Genomic DNA, 20916 nt, shown 5'->3' with positions numbered 1-20916 from the left:
CTCTGAGGGTTAAAAACTCTAGGGGTACCCCACAGTTTTCTGAGATTTACCTCCAAGAGTCTAACCAGCTTCTCAAAATAAATACTGGAGAAAAATCCCCTCCTCCTTCTGACAGAGGAAGGGGCAAAGGAACCATTTTGAAATACCGGAGCACTCTATTCTTAACAAGGCCTGCCTTCAGGGAAAACTGATAAACCAAAGCCTAACTGACCTGGAGGAAGGGAAATACCAAACTCCAGCCCACTCTAGTCATCCAGTCCCACCTAAGAGGGCAAAAAAACCCTCAGAAGCACTTGTGAAGTTCACAGTTCAGAGGCATAGCTCACTAAAAGCCTGAGAACTAATCATAGCACAATAGAACACTTCCCCTCCCCCCAGCACCTTACCGCATTACTAAAGGCCTATTCACAGCCTTTACCCAATATATCATGTCAGGCTATCAAGAAAATATTAAAAGGCATACCAAACCACAAAAACACAATTTAAAGAGACAGACCAAGCATCAGAACCAGACGTAGCAGACATGTTGGAATTATAAACCAGGAATTTGAAACAAATTGTTAAGGGCTATAATGAATAAAGCAGACAGCATGCAAGAACAGATGGGCAATGCAAGCAGAGATGGAAACCCTAAGAAAGAAACAAAAAAGAGATGCTAGAGATCAAAAACTTTGCAAAAGAAATGAACACTGGCTTTGATGATCTTCTCAGTAGACAGGACAGAGCTGAGGAAGCAATCTCTGAGCTTGAGGATGTCACAATAGATTCCAAAGCTGAAAAAGGGAACAGGGCTTCCCTGGTGGTGCAGTGGTTGAGAATCTGCCTGACAATGCAGGGGACACGGGTTTGAGCCCCAGTCCAGGAAGATCCCACATGCCGCGGAGCAACTAAGCCCGTGCACCACAACTACTGAGCCTGCGCGTCTGGAGCCTGTGCTCCACAACAAGAGAGGCCACGATAGTGAGAGGCCCCGTGCACCGCGATGAAGAGTGGCCCCTGCTCGCAGCAACTAGAGAAAGCCCTCGCACAGAAACGAAGACCCAACACAGCCATAAATAAACAAACAAATTAAAAAATAAATAAATAAAATCAAAAAAAAAAGGGAACAAAGACTGAAAAACAAAAAACATAAACAAAAACACCAACATCAAAGGACTGAGGGACAACTACAAAAGGTACAATATGTGCATAATGGGAATACCAAAAGGAGAAAAAAGGGAAAAAGAGAAACATAAGAAACATCTGGAACAATAATGACTGAGAATTTCCCCAGATTTATGTCAGACACCAAACCACAGATCCAGAAAGCTCAGCGAAAACCAGGCAGAGGGCACCAAGAACACCAATGCAAAAACCAAGCAACCAACAAATAAAAAAAAACTACCTAGGCATATTTTCAAACTACCAAAAGTCAAACATAAATTCTGAAAGAAGCCAGAGGAAAAATACATCTTACCTATAAAAGAACAAAGATAAGAATTACATCTGGCATCTCCTCAGAAACCATGCAAGCAAGGAGTGGAGTGAAATATTTAAAGTGTTGAGAGAAAAAGAATACCAAACCTACAATTCTGTACCTGTGAAATTATCCTTCAAAAGCGAAGGAGAAATAACAACTTAATCAGAGGGGCTTCCCTGGTGGTGCAGTGGTTAAGAATCTGCTTGCCAATGCAGGAAACACAGGTTCGAGCCCTGGTCCAGGAAGATCCCACATGCCGTGGAGCAACTAAGCCCGTGCGCCACAAGTACTAAGCCTGTGCCTCTCTAAAGCCCGTGAGCCACAACTACTGAGCCCGCATGCCTAGAGTCAGTGCTCCACAACAAAAGAAGCCACTGCAATGAGAAGCCCACGCACCACAACGAAGAGCAGCCCCCACTTGCTGCAATTATAGAAAGCCCACGCACAGCAACAAAGACCCAACGCAGCCACAAATAAAATAAATACATTTATTAAAAAAAAACTTTATCAGATAAACAAAAACTGAGGAAATGTGTTGCCAACAGGCCTGCCTTGCAAGAAATATTTTTTTAAAAAGTTCTTTAGAGGGAAGGAAAATTATATAGTCAGAAACTTGTAACTACATAAAGAAAGTGCATCAAAGAAGAATAAGTGAAGGTAAAATAAAAACTTTTACTTTTCTTATTCTTAATTGACCTAACAGGTAACAATGTGTTCAAAATAATAATAGTATTTGATTATGTTTGCCTATGGATATATCTTACATATATATGTGTATGTGTGCCTATATGTGTATAAACGTATACAAGATAAACAATTAATAGCTATTACAAAGGATGGAAGGGAAGAATTAGGATTAGTTTGTTATTATAATGTATCACACTACCCATAAAGCAGTATTATTTGAAAGTGGACTTAGATTAACCATAAATGTATATTGCAAACTCTAGAGCAACAATAAAAAAAAGTAAAAAAAGGAAATATAACTGACATGCTAAGAAATGAGAGAAAATGGAGTTACATAAAATGCTCAATGCCTTCTGAAAACCACAAAAGGCAAAAAAGAGAGGAAATAAAAAGGAACAAAGAACAAGGGCAACAAATAGAAAACAGTAACTAATATGGTAGATATTAATTCAACTATATCAATGATCACTCAATATCAATGTCTAAATGCAGCAATAAAAAGACAGAGGTTGTCAGAGCTGATTAAAAAAAAAACACTGAACTACATATGACTACAAGAAATCCACTTTAAATATAAACACACATATAAATTAAAAGTAAGTGGATAGAGAAAAACATACCATGCTAACACTAATCGAAAGAAAGCAAGAATAGCTATATTAATTTCAGACACACATACTTCAAAGCCAAGAAAGCTATCAGCAATAAAGAAGGACATTATGTAATGATAAAGGGGTCAAATCTCCAAGAACACATACCAATCCTTAACACATATAACAACCAAGTATCAAACTACGTGAGGCAGAAACTGATAGAACTGAAAGGAAAAACAGAAGAATCCATTATCATAATTAAAATTTCAATATATCTCTATCAGAAATGGACAGATCCAGTAAGCAGAAAACCAGTACAGATGTAATTGAACTCAACAACACCATCAATCAACTGGATATAACTGACACTTATAACCTACTTCATCCAACAACAGTAGGATACACATTCTTCTGAAGCTCACATGGAACATTCACCAAGATAGGCCCCATTTGGGGCCATAAAGCACACCTTAACAAATTTTAAAGAAAAGAAATCATACAATGTCTACTCTCAGTCCACAAGAGAATTCAACAACAAATCAAGAACAGAAAAATAACTGGAAAATCCCAAAACACTCAGAGATTAAACAACACTCTTCTAAATAATACGAGTCAAAGAAGAAATCTCAAGCACTATAGAATTTTTAAAAAATTTCATTCAATAAAAATAAATGAATAAATAAATAAAAGAAATCTTAAGAGAAATTTTAAAATATTTTGAAGTAAATGAAAATGAAAACACTATTTATCGAAATCTGTGGTATACAGAAAAAGCAGTGCTTAGAGGAAATTTTATACACCACTGAATGCATATGTTATGAAAGAATATCTAAAATCAATACACTAGAAAAAGTGCAAATCAAATCCAAAGTAAGCAGAAGAAAGAAATAATAATAAAACAGAAATTAGGAAATTGAAAACAAAAAACAACAGAGAAAATCAACAACAAGAAAAAAAGCTGGTTCCTTAAGATCAATATAATAAATAAGCTTCTAGCCATACTTATAAAGGAAAAAGGAAAGAGGACACAAATGATTTTTAGTATCAGAAATGAAAGAGGTGACACTGCTACAGATCCCACAGATGTTAAAAGAATAACAAAAAAGAATACTATGAACAATTCTATGCCCACAAATTTGATAAGCTATATGAAATGAACCAATTCCTTTAAAGATGCAAACTGCCCAAACTCACACAAGAAGAAACAGATAATCTGAATGTAACTATGTCTATTTAAAAAATTGAATTAATAAATAACCTTCCAAAACAGAAAGCACCAGGTCCAGAAGGGTTCAGTGGTAAATTTCTACCAAAAATTTTACGAAGAAATTACAGTTGACCCTTGAACAACACAGAGGTTCATCTGTGTATAATTTATAGTCAGCCCTCTGGACCCACAGTTCCTATGCATCCATGGATTCAACCAACCACGGACCACACAGGGCTTTACTATTTACTACTGAAAAATATCTGTGTATAAGTGGATCTGTACAGTTCAAACCCGTGTTGTTCAAGGGTTAACTGTATTCCAATTTTCTACAATCTTTTTCAGAGTACAGAAGCATAAGGAATACTTCCTAACTCATTCTATGAGACCAGCAGCACCTTAATACCAAAACCAGAAGGACATTACAAGAAAACTACAAACCCATATCTCTCGTGAATACAGATGCAAACATCGTCAACGAAGTATTAGCAAACTGAAACCAACAGTGTATAAAAAGAATTAAACAACACAACGAAGTGGGATTTATCCCAGGTATACTAGGCTGCTCAGCACTCAAAAATCAATTAAAAGAATCCATTACATCAGCAGGCTTAAAAAAATTACATGATCATATTAATAAATCTAAGAAAAAAGAAGAAAAAAAAAAAAAATCTAAGAAAAGCATCTGACAAAATTTAATACCCATTCATGATACCCAATCTCAATAAACTAGGAATACAAGGGAACTTCCTCAACTTGATAAAGAATATTTATTAAACACCTACAGCTAACATCATAATTAAGGATGAGACACTAGAAGTTTCTGCACTACGATCAGGTAAAAGGCACTCCTTTTCAATGTCATACTGGAAGTCCTTATTAATGCAATAAGGCAGGAAAAGGCAATAAAAGGTAATACAGACTGGGAAGGAAGACATAAAACTGTCATTGTTCAGATGATATGATTGTCTACTACATAGAAAATCCAAAATAATCAACAAAAAAATTCCTGGAACTAATAAGCAATTATACCAAGGTTGCAGAATTCAGGCTAAATATATAAAAATCAACTGCTTTTCTATATATCAACAATAAACAGGTAAAATTTGAAATTAAAAATGCTTACATCAGCATCTCAAAAAATGAAACACTTACGATATAAATCTAACAAAATATGTACAAGATCCACACAAGGAAAACTACAAAACTTATGGAAAAAAATCAAAGAAGAATTAAATAAGCAGAGAGATATTCCATGTTCATGGATAGGACAACTCAGTATGGTTAAGATGTCAGTTCTCCCCAATTTGATCTATAAATTCAATGTACAGATGTGACATCAAAGGCACAATCCTTGAAAGAAATAATGGATAAGCTGGACTTCATTAAAACGAAAAATTTATGCTATGCAAAACACAAAGTCAAGAGAATGAGAAGACAAGCAACAGACTGGGACAAACTATTTGCAAAAGACACATCTGATAAAGGAATATTACCTAAAATATACAAAGAACTCTTAAAACTCAACAATAAGAAAAAACAATTCATTTAAAAACTGAGCCAAAAACCTTGACACCTCACCAAAGAAGATATGTACATGGTAAATAAGCCTACGACAAGATGCTCCACATATATGTCATCATAGAAATGCAAATTAAAACAACAGAGATACCACTACACACTCATTAGAATAGCCCAAATCTGGAACACTGACAACACCAAATGTTGGCAAGGATGTAGAGCAACAGACATTCTCTTTCATTGCCAGTAGGAAGGCAAAATGGTACAGCCACTTTGGAAGACAGTTTGGCAAATTCTTATAAAACTAAACGGAATCTTACCATATGATCCAGCAATCGTGCTCCTTGGCAGTTACCCAAAGGAATTGAAAACTATGTCCACTTAAAAATCTGCACACAGTTGTGTAGAGTAGCTTTATTCACAATCACCAACACTTGGAAGCAACCCACGTGTCCTTCAGTAGGTAAATGGATAAATAAATTGTGATATGTCTATACAGTGGAATATTATTCAGCAATAAAAAGAAATGAGCTATCAAGGCATGAAACGACATGAAGAAAATGTCAATGAATAGTACTAAGTGAAAGAAGACAATCTGAAAAAGCTGCATACTGTATGATAACAGCTATAGGACACTCTGGGAAAGGTAAAAGCATGAAGACAGTAAAGAGATCAGCAGTTGTGAGGGTGAAGGGGATGAACAGGCAGAGCACAGAGGACTTTCAGGGCAGTGAAAATACTAAGTATGATACCATAATGGTGGATACATTTCATTTTACATCTGTCTAAGCCCACAGAATGCACAACACCAAGAGTGAACCCTTGTGTAAAGTTACTCACTTGTAACCATGTAGGTTAATCAGTTGTAACAAATGTACCACTCAGGTGGAGGATGTTGCTAATGAGAGAGGCTATTCATAAGTGGAGGCAGGGGGTATATTGGAGATCTCTGTACTTTCCCCTCAATTTTGCTGTGAACTCAAAACTGCTCTAAAAAAATTTAGTTTTTTAAAATCTATATAGCAAATTTTCCTCAAAGTCATTTATAGCAACTCCCCATTTAAAGAAAAGGATTTTACCAGAATTCAAGGCTCTAATAAACAGGGCTTCGTTCTTCCCCACAGTGAAGTGTCCTTTCACCAACCAAAACCCAAAACCTCCATTCTGCCCAGCATCCCAGGACCCCTGGCTTGCTTGAAGACTTCTTTTTTTTTTTTTTTTAAGCTGCGCCGCATGGCATGTGGGATCTTAGCTCCCCCACCAGGGATGGAACCCGTGCCCCCTACAGTGGAAGCACGGCGTCTTAACCACTGGATCACCAAGGAAGTCCCTGATGGCTTCTCTTCTAAAGTCATGTCATTTCTCCCTCTCAACAGGATCAGGATCAGTTTCATCAGCAAGCAAACTGGGAGAGTATCTCCATCTTCAGAAAGTCTCATTAACCCACTTCTAGCTATCATGACACTTTTACGAACTAATACGGAATGATTTCTAGGATATATTGTTAACTGAAAAAAAGTAAAGTGCAAAAGAGTACATACAGAATCCTACTTGTACAAGAATGGAAACAGGTAAACAAGTACATCCTTAATTTTGCAAAAGAAACATATGATGGATAAACTAGAAACTAATGAGATTCATTAACACCCTCAAGGGTGGGAATCGGAAGGGATTAGAGGGAGGAAGTGAGTAGTGACACTTCCATGAATAGTTTGGACTTTTGAAATTGTATTGATACTTCACATACTCAAACAAGAGTGAGGAAATCTAATTTTACTTCATATGAATCAAACGTAATTAACTGAAGGGGAAATAACGTAAATAACTTTTTAACACAGTATTTTTACTCTATACCCTCAGTCTAAAGACATAAATACTCTATCAAACTCTAGTTATAAAGTGTGTTTATCACAGTGGTATGGATCAGCAATTTTGAAACTATTTTCTGCATTACAACAGGACTGAGCAATTGAGTAAATATACTGTATATAATACATATACAGAATAGGAGAGAATGAGAATGAATCCTGTGGTGAACTGGAAATGGAGTTATCAGTATGAACTCATGGCTTTCAATGGATAAATACAGACCTTGACATAAGTATGTGTGTGTGTGTGTGTGTGTGTGTGTATATATATATATATATATATATATATATATATATATATAAATATCTAATTTATTTATCTACATATTTCTTAGCTCTGCCCAGTAAAAGGGCCAAGAAGAAGACACTCAAGGAACAATGAGCATGTTTAGCACCCAGATGTTGGTTCTTAAATACCATTCCCCATTTAAGGAACTGGAGACTTCCATCTCTGACTATGGGGAGTGAGTGGTACTGGACTACTAGCCCTTCTTCATTCAATATATATGAAATATCTTTCAGATGTTGATCAACAGGTAGTGACAGACTGATCTGGGAGCCCACTGACTGTTCCAGCTTTCTTTCTGAAGGCACTTTACAGGCTGGGGTGCAAGGCAGGGAGATCTAAACAGAACAACACTGGTCTTGCTGATACACTGACATGAGAGGGCAGGGGAGGCTGGGTGGCTGGAATTTGCAGGACAGGGAACCAGAGAGGAGAGAGCCTCTCACAGAGAGAGCTCTAATAATCTGCATGGGGTTCCCTTAAGCTTTAAACTGAGGCACTTATCATTTCATAGGTAATTATCAAAGAAAGAACATCAACAGGGAGCTGTGGTCTGAACAACTGATGTTCACGTATGACCAGCAAGAAGCAAGCAAATGTACAGAACACCCCAGGCATTTAGTAAAGACATCAGAAACTTTAAAAACAAGCCTCAAAAGGGTTAAGCAGATCCTCCAGGAGAATAACTGCTTGCTAGAACAAAGCAACACTTTAAGAAAGACACCCAGTAAGGGCTGTCCTATCTGTAGAAAAACAAAACCAATTTACAGAAGTATTTCATAGAATTCAAAAGGAGAATGACCAGAGGTTTACAGTTAGGAAGAGATAACAAGTCTATAATACTATTACAGATACTAAAGTGAATAAATTATATTGTTACTTAATGTGTTAATCATGTTGGCTTTATTTTTATTCTAGAGAATATGAAAATACTGACTACCTCCATCTCTCAAACCTTATTTTGCCCTCCAAAGTCCTAAGTTATTCAATGGAAATTCTAATCAGGAGGTTTCCAGGAACCCTAAACCTCAAAATAATCCTAACTGGTAGTGGCCTTCAAATCTAGCATTCTTCCAAATGATGATATCAGTGAACAAAATATTTGTACAACTGTGACTTGCAGAGTTGTCTGCAGGATCATTCATCAATTGCGCAAGAGAAAAAGGCACTTTTTCTTAAAGTATGTTAAGAGACACAACACAGCTTCCACAGGTCAGGCAGCTTAACATCTTCCTGTGGAGCTCAGCGGAACTCAGCCTGGCTTCTCCAGCTACAGGTGAGGGGCCAGGTCTCAGGAAATGGACTCAGCCAAGCAGAGGAGAAAAAGGAATCAAGTCTGGACCAGGGGTAAGAATAGTACAGCCTGCAGACCACTCTGCACCCAGTTGTTGCTTGGCTCTCAAGCTAAAAACAGTCTACTTTTTTCTAAAGCACTGTAAAAAATTTTTTTTGATTTTTTTTAAATAAAGTATGACAAAGACTGTAAGAGGTCCACAAAGCCTAAAATATCTGGCCTTTTACGAAAAAGTTTCCCTAACCCTAGTCTAGACTAACTCTGGCTCCCAAGGGACCCTCTCAGAAAGCAAACTGTGCTAAATATCAATTGCCAGAAGCAGACTGATACAAATTCAGTTTTCTTTCTAATATTTCCAGCTCTGCCTTTCTAGCTGCTGGTGCTCTACCGAACCTGACCCAGGGTCACGGGCTAATTTTATACTCCCCTGGCCCCTCCCCTGTAGAAGAGGGGCCTTCTACACTGAGGACCTCTTGTGGCCTTCAGTACCTTCCAATGCCCCCTCCCCACCAAAGGCTGCATGACCTAACTGGGCAGGCCTGGAGAAGGGGGGCTAAGGGAGAACAGCCAAGGCCAGCTGTCTCTTCATCCTATAAGCCACCTGTATATGTACTGGATCCAAAAATAAGCTTGTTTTATTTAATCTTTGCCAACGTTACTTTCTCAACAAACAAAATTTTTCAATTCTTCATCCCATGAACTATTTGTCAATGGACTAGGCACCCTTCTGATAATGGGCACCTGCCCCAATTCCAGGGAATGAGCTTATCTGCAGAAGAAGCAGATTGATAACAAACAAGTAAAAAATAAATTCAGGAACTAAGAAGTACAAAGATGAGGCTAAAAGAGGAAAATATAACAGAGGGTGAGAAGTAAGGAGGCCTGTTTTGGTTAAAATGGCAAGGTAACAACTCTCTAAGGAGATGACATTTGAGCAGAGACCAAGCAAAGGGAACGCTGAGTAGCCTGAGAGGAGAATGAGCGTTGTCTCACAGAGAACAAGGGCTGCAGGACCAAGTGGGATGGACAAGGGCAAGAAAGGTGAGAGATGGAGCAGGAGAAGGTGAGGCAGCCAGAGCAGCAAGACCTTATACATTTGCTATCAGTTTCCCTGCAAATAACTACAACCTTAGTGGAATTATCCTACAGTTCTAGGTCAGAAGTCTAAAATGGGTTGGCAGGATTGTATTCCTGAGGCTCCAGAGAATGAGTTTCCTTGCCTTTCCCTGCTTCCAGAAGCTGTCCACATTCCTTGGCTCAGGGCCTCTTCCCTGCAAACTTCTTCCCATCCTCATTTCTCTTCTCAAATTCTAATCCTCCTGCCTCTCTCTTAAACAGAACCTTGTCTTTATATTGGCCCCACTACATAATCCAGGATAACCTCTTCATTTCAAGATCTTTTATTTATTCTTATCTGTGATGTCCCTTTTGCATTGTAAGATCACACATACACAGGTTTCAGGGATTAGGACATGGACATCTTTGGGAGTCACTACTCAGCCCATCACACTTTATTTCTGAGAATTATTTGAAGTAGGGGAATGAAGTGATTCACACTTTATTTCTGAGAATTATTTGAAGTAGGGGAATGAAGTGATTATTTTTTAGATTACTTGGGCTGCACTGTGGGGAATGTACTACATATAGTGGGGCAAGAATGGAAGCAGAGAGATGAGTCAGCAGGTTATTACTAACATATACTTCCTGTTTCTTAAAAAGAAAATAATATCTACAGAACATAAAAGATTATTTCGGTAGTATTTTTTTAAATGGAAATAAGGTCAGAAATGAATTGGCAACAACCAATAATTATTAGTTCCACAAAAAGGCCATGAGTACTCTGAGTCATTTTTAATGGCATCTCTGGCATGCTGAAATGAAGAAATTAAAATTATAATACTAAAAGTTTGTATTAGGAAAGAACTAAAATCAATGATCTAAGATTCCACCTTAAAAAGCTATAAAATGAGAAGTAAATTTAACCCAAAGCAAATAGAGAAAAGAAAATAATAAAGAAATTAATGAAATAGGAAACAGAAAAGAAAAAAAAATCAATGAAACCAAAGCCAGTTCTTTGAAAGGATCAAGAAAAATAATAAATGTTCTGACAGAACTTTTAAGAAAAATGACATGAATTATCAATATCAAAAATGAAAAAGGAACCATCACTCTATTTAGATTCAACAGACATTAAAAGGATAATAAGTGAATATTATGAACAACTTCATGCCAATAAATTTGGAAACTTGGATAAAACAGATGATTTCCTTAAAAGACATAATTTATCAAAACGTAAAAAAGAAATGGATCACTTGAATAGTCCTATATCTACTAAAGAAATTAAATTCATAGTTAAAAATCTTCCCACAAAGAAAATTCCTAGACGAGACGGTTTTGTTGGTGCTTTTTACCAAACAAAGAAATAATATCAATTCTACACAAGTTCTTCCAGCAAAATAGAAGAAACAAAATTGCAACATTTTCCAATTCATTTTATGAGACCAGCAATACCTTGACACCAAAAACAGACACAAACATTGCAAGAAAAGAAAGCTACAAACAAATTTCCCTTATGAGCAAAGTTGCAAAATTCCTCAACAAAATTTTGGCAAACCAAATCTGGCAATATATAAAAACAATAATATATCATGATCAAGAAGGGTGCATTCCAGGAATACAAGGTTGTTTCATATTTGAAGATCAATCAATTCACCATATTAAAAGACTGAAAAACTATATGATCATCTTAATAAAAGCAAAACAAAAAACGATTTGATAAAATTCAACACCAATTCATGATTTAGAAAACAAACAAAAAAACCCTCACAAAATTGGGAATAGAAACTTTTTCACCCTAGTAAAGTACGTAAGTGAAAAAACTACAGCTAAATTATACTTAGTGGTGAAAGACTAAATGCCTTCCCCCTAACATTCTCACCACTTTTATTAAACACTGTAATAAAGGTCCTAACTGATGTAATAAGAATAAAACAAAAGGCCAACATAATGGAAAGGAAGAAGTAAAACTGTCTTTTTATTTGCAGATGACTTGAATATCTACATAGAAAATCCCAAGGAATCTACAAAAAAAATTCCTAGAACTAAAAAGTGAGTTTAATATGGTTGCAGGATACAGTCAACATCTAAAAAACAACTGTATTTCCATAGCCTAGCAATAAAAATCAGGAGTCTAAATTAAGAAATGTCACTTTACAGTATCATCAAAAATATGCAATATTTAGGAATAAATTTAGCCAAGCATGTTCAAGACTGTACACAGTAATTGAGATAGTGAAGAGCATAGAGAGCCTGGGTATAATTCAAACATATATGGTCAACTGATTTTTTTAGAAAGGTCCTAAGATAATTCAATGGATGAAAAGTTAGTCTTCAATAAATGGTGCTGAAACAATTGGATATACGTTATAATATATAATAAAAATATATTTGGTCTTTGTCATGGGATCCTGGCACAGAGCTCTTAAAACCCTTGGAATTTCCTGAGTTATAGAACTATTTTCTATTTTTATTCATACTGAGCCCCTCTCAACCATACCTGAGCTTATGTTAATGAGATAACTGCTAGAGGGCCCCTTAATAGTTTTAGGATGGAGGCTGGTCACCAGAAGGACCAAGCCATGATTAGAGGTTGGAACTTTTATCCCTACCCCTCAGTCTCTGGGGAGGGTAGAGGAACCAGAGATTGAGTTCAATCACTTATGGCCAATGATTTAATCAACTGTGGCTATGTAATGAAACCTACATAAAACCCATTAACAATTGGGTTCAAGAAGCTTCCAGACTGTTGAACACATGTTTGGGAGGGTGTCATGTCCAAGAGGGCATGGAAGCTCCTTAACCCCCTCCAGCCCAATCTTGCCCTATGCATTCTACCATTTTGGCTGTTCCTGAGGTGTAGCCTTTATAATAAACCAGTAATAGTAAATAAAGCACTTCCCTGAGGTCTATGAGTCAATCTAGCAAATCCTATTCCTGACACTAAATGCTGGGCGGGGTGGGGAGGAGGAGTCCCCTACACCAATTCACTAATTCTCTGACACCAACTGGATGTCCAACAATTCCGATGCTAACGCCCTAAATTAGCATAGACCCTACAGGTTAAAGGCTCAGTCCCATAAGACTTCTTTCACTTTAGATGCCAGTTATAAGTCCTAGAGATCACCCATACTTCTAACCAACCAGCTATAAATTCAAGAGTTCCCCACAAACCCCTCATCAGATTCAATAATTCATTAGAATAACTCACAAAATTTAAGAAATCACTTTACTTACATTTACCAGTTTATTATTAAAATACAACTCAGGAACAGCCAAATGGAAGAGATGTATGGCGCAAGGTACAGGGGAGGAGGGACACAAAGGTTTCACCCTCCCAACACTTCCATGCGTTCACCAACTTGGTAATTCCCCCAAACCCCATTGTTTATAGGTTTCTATGGAGTTTTCACTCTATAGGCACAATTGATTAAATCATTGGACAGTGGTGACTGAACTCAATCTTTGGCCCCTCTACTTTCTCGAAGTTGGAGGACTGGGGCTGAAAGTTCTAACCCTCTAATCCCATGATTGATTTTTCTGTCAACCAGCCCCATCTTAAAGTTATCTAAGGCTCCTGCTTTCAACCGTCTCATTTACTTGCAAAAGATACTCCTATTATGCCAGAGAAATTCCCAGGATTTTAGGAGCTCTGTGCCAGACACCCAAGGCAAAAATCAAATACATATTTTATTATACCGCATTACCTAAATCCACACCTTGCAACAAAAATTAACTAAGAATGCATCATAGATTTAAATATAAAATGTAAATACTAAAAACGTTCTGAAAGAAAACATAGTGTGAGAAAGTCTTTGTGACTTTGGAGTAGGACAAGATTTCTTAGGCCACAAAAGAGAAACAAACCATAAAAGAAAACAAATTGAGTAAATTGGACTTCAACTGAAAAACTTTTGTTCTTCAAAACAAACTGTTAAGAAAAAGACAAGCCAAAGAGTAAAAAAAAAAATACTTAAAAAACGTGTATCTGCAAAAGGTCTTGTATTAAGAATATATTAGAAACTCTATAACCAATTCAACTTTTATTTCTATTAAAACATGGGCAAAAGATCTGAATAAACACTCTCCAAAAAAGATATACAGGTGACAAAAAAGCACCAGAAAAGATGCTCAAAATCATTACTCATTAGAGAAATGATATCTAAAACCACAATTATATATTGAATATAACTACATACCCATTAGGTTGTTTAAAATTAAAAACTGACAATATCAAGTGTTGACAAGGATGTGGAACACCTGGGAGGCTCATACATTGCTGGCAGGAATGCAAAATGGCTAGAAAACAGTAGGAGTTTCTTACAAAACAAAAGTTACAGTTATTATAAAACCCAATAATTCCACTCTTAAGTATTTATCCAAGAGAAATGAAAACATGTTCACAAAATGACTTATATGTCACTGTTCATGGAAGCGGTATTTATAAAAGCCAAAATATTGGAAAAATCCAGATGACCATTAACTGCTAAACAGGTAAACAAATTGTGGTATATCTATGTAATGGACTACTCAGCATATAAAATGAATACTCAGCAATATAATAAAAATCATACTCAGCAATAAAGTGAAACTACTGAAATATATATCATGGGTAAATCTCAAAGCATTATGCTAAGTGAAGGAAGCCAGATACAAAAGGCCACCTATAGAATGATTCCATATGTGGGACATTCTAGAAGAGGAAAAACTATGGTAAGAGCAACGAGATCAGTGTTTTAAGGGGGTCAGAATAGGGGAAAAGACTGACTACAAATGGGCATAAGAAAGATTTTTTACAGCACCACCTACCAGCAGGCTGGTACGAGCCCTAGGACAACCTGGCCCTGAAACCAGCTGCCCCAGAACCCAACCCCACCCATGAGGCAGAGCCTGGCAGCCAACCAGGCCAGAGGCCAGCACCACCTACCAGCACAGTAGTTAGCCCTGCCACATAGGGAGCATCCCTAGAACATACAGCTCCGGTGACCAGAGGGGAGTATGCTGGACCCCATAGGACATTGCCTACATAAGGCTACTTATCCAAGATCAGGAAATGTAACCAACCTACCTAATACACAGAAATAAAAATAGAGAACTGAGAAAAATGAGGCAACAAAGGAATACATTTCAAAGAAACAAATTAAAATGCCAGAAGAATTAAGAAAAGTGGAGATAAGCAAACTATCTGATAAAGAGTTCAAGATAGATCATAAAGCTGTTCAGTGAACTGAGGAGAATAGATGTAAAGAAATTTACTGTCACTGTTTGTAGATGACATGATACTATATATAGAAAGTCCTAAAGACACCACCAAAAAACTATTAGAACTCATCAGTGAATTCAATAAAGTTGCAGGGTACAAAATGAATATACTGAAATCTGTTACCTTTCTATAAACTAACAACAAACTATCAGAAAGAGAAGTTAAGAAAACAATCTCATGTACAACTGCATCAAAAGTATCTAGGAATAAATCTAAACAAGGAGGTAAAAGACCTATACTCGGAAAACTGTAAGAAGTTGAAGACAACACCAACAAATGGAAAGATATACTGTGCTAATGGATTTGAAGAATATTGTTAAAATGACCATACTACCGAAGGCAATCTACAGATACAGTGCAATCCCTATCAAAATCCCCATGGCATTTGAACTAGAACAAATAATTCTAAAATTTGTATGGAAACACAAAAGACCCCAAATAGCCAAAACAACCTTGAGAAAGAAGAACAGAGCTAGAGGTATCATATGCTCTGATTTCAAACTATATTACAAAGCTACAGTAATCAAAACAATATGGCACCTGCACAAAAACACATACACAGGTTAATGGAACAGAAGAGAGAGCCCAGAAATGAACCCACACTTTTATTAGCAACTAATCTACAACAAAGGAGGAAAGAACACAAGATGTAGGAATAAATGGTGTTAGGAAAACTGGATAACTTTGCTAATGCAAAAGTATCAAACTGGACTACATTCTCACACCACATATAAAAATAAACACAAAATGAATTAAAGACTTAAATATAAGACCTGAAACCATAAAACTAGAAGAAAACATAGGTGGTATGCTCTTTGACATTGGTCTTAGCAATATTTTTTTGGATATGTCTCCTCAGGTAAAGGAAACAAAAGCAAATATAAACAAATGATACTACATCAAACTAAAAAGCTTTTGCACAGTGAAGGAAACGATCAACAAAACGAAAAGAGCACCTACTGAATGGGAAAATATATTTGCAAAGGATATATCTGATAATGGGTTAATATCCAAAATATACAAAGAATTCATACAACTCAGCATCAAGAACACAAACACCCTGATTAAAAAATGGGCAGATAACCTGAATAGACATTTTTCCAAAAAGATATACAGATGGCCAACAGATGCATGAAATCATTAATGATTAAGGAAACATAAATCAAGACCACAGTGAGATATTACCTCACACCTGTCAGAATGGCTATTATTTTTAAAAAAACAAGAAAACAAATAACAAGTGTTGGTGAGAATGTGGAGAAAAGGGAACCCTTGTGCACTGTTGGTGAGAATATAAATTCATGCAACCACTATGAAAAACAGTACGGACGTTCCTCAAAAAACTAAAAACAGAACTATCATACCATCCAGCAATTTCACTCCTTGGTATCCCTCCAAAGAAATCAAAAATACTAATTCAAAAAGATATATGCACCCATATGTTCATTGCAGTATTATTTACAACAACCAAGATATGGAAGCAACCTAAGTGTCCACTGATAAATGAATGGATAAAGAAAATGTGATACATATACCTGTATGTTCAGCAGGGTATTACTCAGCCATGAAAAAGAATGAAATCCTGCCATTTGCAAGAACATGGCTAGACCTAGAGGGCATTATGCTAAGTGAAATAAGTTAGATAAAGAAGGACAAATACTGCATGATTTCACTTATATGTAGAATCTATAAAACAAATAAACATAACCAAACAAAAACAGAGTCATAGATAGAGAACAAACAAGTGGTTGCCAAAGGGGCCGAGGGTAGGGAGATGAATGAAATAGGTGAGGGAGATTAAGAGGTATAAACTTCCAGTTACAAAATAAATGAGTCACAGGGATGAAATGTATACCATGGAGAATACAGTCAATAATATTTAATAACTGTATGGTGACAGATAGTAACTAGACTTATCATAGTGATCATTTTGTATATAGATAGAATGAATCACTGTGTTGTGCACCTGGACCTAACATAGTATTATAGGTCAATTATACTTCAATTAAAAAAGAAAAAAGAAAGATTTTTAAGGGATAAACATGTTCTATATCACAACTGTCATCATGGTTTAAACATGTCAAAACTAATCAATTACATATGTACTAAAACTGGTACATTTTACTGCAAGTAATTCATACCTCTATAACACAGTTTTTTTTTTTTATTTCCAAGAAAAGAACCCTATGCTAAACTAATACAAATTTGTGGATTATCTATCCTTTCAGTTTACTTAGCAAACTCTCTAAGGGACTAACATTCAAATACACAAGTGTAACTTAACCTAAGATTCTGAAACAATACTGACTAGATAACTTTGTTACTCAGAGGCCTCCATATATCTAACCATGTCATGACATCTACATCCATTTGAACAACACAACATTCAATAAAGCACATTGACAATTTTAGTGAGAAGTTTTTAGTCAGAACATAATTTACTAGAACTCAAAAGCAGAAGCAAAAGTACCTTTACTTTTTTAAAAAACCCACACTAGTATAATTCAGTGACTCAATTTAGAGTTCTACACACAGGAATCAATTACCAAGAATTGTTTATACTCTATTTCAGGAATTTCATGAGAAAAAATCCTCCATCTCAGAAATTCTTCATAAAATTTTCATGATAAAAACAATACATATCTACTTTGCTACTTAGTGTTAGAACACTGAAAGAACAAAAATAAACAGATGACTAGGATTAAATGTTTACTTACAATGCAACAGCCTAGTCAAAAGGTCTTTTTCATAATTTCATTATAGGTAATATATTAAAATTTTGACTCCAAAATATTTTGAAATAGCGAAATTATTTCAGTTTTTCTTTGTGTGTGTATGTGTTTGTGTGTGTGTAAAAAACAAGATAAAATTTTTAAATGAATAAAAAAATAATTTCTAGAGTATGCAGGGGAGACAGCACACATTCAGGCCAATCTCTAATATAATCTATGTAGCCAGTGCTTCACAATGAGCTTTGACTATCAAAATGATATTTCTCAGCATTCTAAGAGAAGTATAGGTAAGCTATAAACCCAGAAGCAACGTTCGAACCCACAAGAAAGAAAACGTAACATCGATTCCCAACCTGGAGTCATGCCTAGGGTATGGCATGGTATCTGAAAGCACCTATGTATCGAAAACTTCATCTACAGCCATGATAACTATGATACAAATTTTTCTGTATCTAGATTATCACTGTGGTTAGTAAAAGAAAATTCATTTAAATACATTACTGTAACCAGAGTGGCATTCTGACATTACACATATTCTCAATCAACGTAGGACCACTACAATGTGTAAGTGCATGAAATTTTAAGAACTTAAAAAGGAGACCTCATACCCCAAAAGATTAAAAATCACTTGTATTCATAACCCAGCAATCCCACTATTGGGCATATACCCAGAGAAAATCACAATTCAAAAAGACACATGCACCCCAATGTTCATTGCAGCACTATTTACAATAGCCAGGTCATGGAAGCAACCTAAACGCCCATCAACAGACGAATGGATAAAGAAGATGTGGTACATATATACAATGGAATATTACTCAGCCATAAAAAGGAATGAAATTGGGTCATCTTTAGAGATGTGGATGGATCTAGAGACTCTCATACAGAGTGAAGTAAGTCAGAAAGAGAGAAACAAATATCGTATATTAACGCATATATGTGGAACCTAGAAAAATGGTACAGATGAACCAGTTTGGAGGTCAGAAATTGAGACACAGATGTAGAGAACAAACATATGGACACCAAGGGGGGAAAGCAGTGGGGGCGGGGGGGGTGATGAATTGAGTGATTGGGATTGACATGTATACACTGATGTGTATAAAATTGATGACTAATAAGAACCTGCTGTATAAAAAAAGAAACTGACATCTATGTTGATAAAAGAAAACAAATGTCAAAAGAAAAAAAAATTAGAATTTTATACTATTATTTTTATAGGCTATAATAAGTTTAAATATTCGTTTTAAGTATGTAAAGAGATTCTGTGTATCTAAACATACAATACACTTAATGTGTACATATTAATAAAGACAGACATACTAAACTGCCTGTTTCAAATATATGTAAGAAAACCTTTCAGAGAAATTTGAAAGAATGGTTTTATTTATATACTCTAAGTTACTAAAATGATTTGTCCCAATTTTTCTATAATTCACACTTTTATTTTGGACAAAATACGGTAAAAAATCGTATGTTAAAACATAGGAAAAAATTATCCGGATCATGCAAAAGCACACAACAAAGAAAATAGATCTGATAAGCCCTTGGAAAAAAGTATTCAAGGCTAACTTGTTAATCTGATAAAGCATCTGCTATATTACCTAGTATGTCCCCAAAAAGGCAACCTATAAAAGATAGTTGTAAACTGTGCTAAAGCATTAAAGCCTTTTCCAAAGAACATGGGTAATGTGGAGACACAAAACCAATGGGGAGCAAAGGAATAGGTAAAACAAAAAGAATTCTACCAGTCATTATAGTGTTATAATTACAAAACCCATTACCAACAGAAAGACAGTAATGCTAGTTATAATCAACTCTTCTTTCTGAAGCGTCATTCTGCCACTATCACTATCACTCCTCAAACATTCACATAATTGGGCCTTCCTTAAAAGCCCCCAAACTGCTCAATGTCTTCCCAATAAGCCCCTCACCTGCCCTCAGAGGACCTGAGTGCAGTGACCTCAGAGCCATCGGTCACGAAGTTAGACTCAGTCACCCAGTCACCTGATCCTAAGGTCACAGATACAAGAATTCTAATTCTCTCAGTGTAAGTTTTTCATACTGTTTAAGAAAAAATGTTTAAATATATGTAAAGCCCTTATAAAAACTATTAACAGCTATAATTTATTGACTACTGCACTGTGTTTTATGTACATTGTCACATCAAGCCTCCAACAATCCTACAAGGAGGATAGTGTTACTCGAGTTGGACAGATGTAAAAGCAGAAGACTGTACTGCAAATTGTCATCACCCAGGCAGCTGAGCATAATAATCCTGCTCTCTTTGACTGCCAAACAAGTTAAAACTAATCCTTTTACTATGGTACATTATATCATTATATATACTCACTCACACTGAATGTTCCTAAATACCATAAAATTTTTCAATATTTTAAGGTGGAAGCTATGGAGTTGGGAGCTTGGAAAATCTGAGGACCTTTAACAATGAAACTGAAGAACATCAGCCTCAACTAAGACACCTCTAAAAACATTCTGTCTAGAAATACTCCTCCAAGTCCCAGCATTGCTCTGGGTATACTCTAAATGCTCAAAAAATACTTGTTGAATGAATGAAATACTGTATGTTGTTCCCTCCAATGTCTGATTATCTCAAATGGATTATCCCATTTATATTTTTACTGAAAAAAAATTTTTTACGCCTCAGTCAACGTCTGCCTTCATTTACTTATTAGTAAATTGTAATGATCCAGTGTATTGTCAGCATTTTTTATCTTTTATCATTTAATCATCTGTATTTTTGACTAACTGAAACAGATTCATTCAATCTCATGACTTAGAAATATTTACAAATATGGAAAATGCAAGACAACTTAATCTTTGGCTTTTGGTAACACAGTAACAAGCAAAAAAAACATTTAGCTGCTGTAGATACCAATTTAAAAGTACAGTTCGTGGACACATACTTGAGTGGGCACTACTACAAACACGA

General features: G+C 35.9%; 1 protein-coding gene across 1 annotated transcript in view; it reads right to left on the bottom strand.

Moving 5' to 3' along the window:
* AUH (AU RNA binding methylglutaconyl-CoA hydratase) overlaps positions 1-20916 on the bottom strand; it is a gene marked incomplete at its 5' end in the record, with an annotated part of 162427 nt that overhangs the window by 121462 nt on the left and 20049 nt on the right. The gene's annotated exons all lie outside the window — the stretch shown is intronic.

Source organism: Hyperoodon ampullatus, assembly GCF_949752795.1.
Source record: "Hyperoodon ampullatus genome assembly, chromosome: 6".
Taxonomy (NCBI): domain Eukaryota; kingdom Metazoa; phylum Chordata; class Mammalia; order Artiodactyla; family Ziphiidae; genus Hyperoodon; species Hyperoodon ampullatus.
This window is presented reverse-complemented; position numbering and strand designations above follow the sequence as displayed.